Source organism: Corvus kubaryi, unplaced genomic scaffold, assembly GCF_017639235.1.
Source record: "Corvus kubaryi isolate FWS band 111438036 unplaced genomic scaffold, C.kubaryi_AGA036_p1.0 37302, whole genome shotgun sequence".
In the NCBI taxonomy this organism is placed as follows: domain Eukaryota; kingdom Metazoa; phylum Chordata; class Aves; order Passeriformes; family Corvidae; genus Corvus; species Corvus kubaryi.
In genome coordinates this window covers 1,775,197-1,775,795 of record NW_024581095.1, presented here as the reverse complement: position 1 = coordinate 1,775,795, position 599 = coordinate 1,775,197, and positions in this window count along the sequence as shown.

The following is a 599-nucleotide window of genomic DNA, read 5'->3' as shown; positions in this document are numbered from 1 at the left end:
TTTCCCTTTTTTTTTTTTTTTTTTTTTTTTTTTTACACCTCGACCTGATTGGCTTGCAACACGAGAAGGGAGGTGTCATCCCGGGCTTCTCCTCCTCCGTGCCAAAAAAATACCCAACCCCACCTTCTGGAAACCTGACTAATTGAATTACTAAGACCTCGGAGTAGTTCCTGTGCAGCCTTACTGCTGAAGGTAACCATTTCAACGCCGGATGCTGCGACAGGCATTGCGCGGGATGCGGACCAGTTTCCGCCGGCCACGACAAACAGTGTGCCGAGAAATTCCATCGAAACAGCAAACTCCTTCCCCGCGTTCCCCCCGCGGCGGGGCTCGGCACGCTCGCCCCGGGCGACGCGCGGCAGCGCCGCTTCCCGCACACCGCAGCGCTGCGGGACTGGGCGGAGCGCGGAGGGACCTTCCGCAGCCGCGGAGGCGGCTCCGCTCCGCCACGCGCCGCCGCGGACACTCCGACACCGGCGGCGGGGCACGGTGGGCGCCGGGCCGGTGTTCGGCCGCCAAATGCCCGCGGGTGCGCGGAGGGGGCGGCGCGGCGCGGGCAGGTGAGCGGCTCCCGCGGGCGGGGCGCAGCCGGGGCCTCC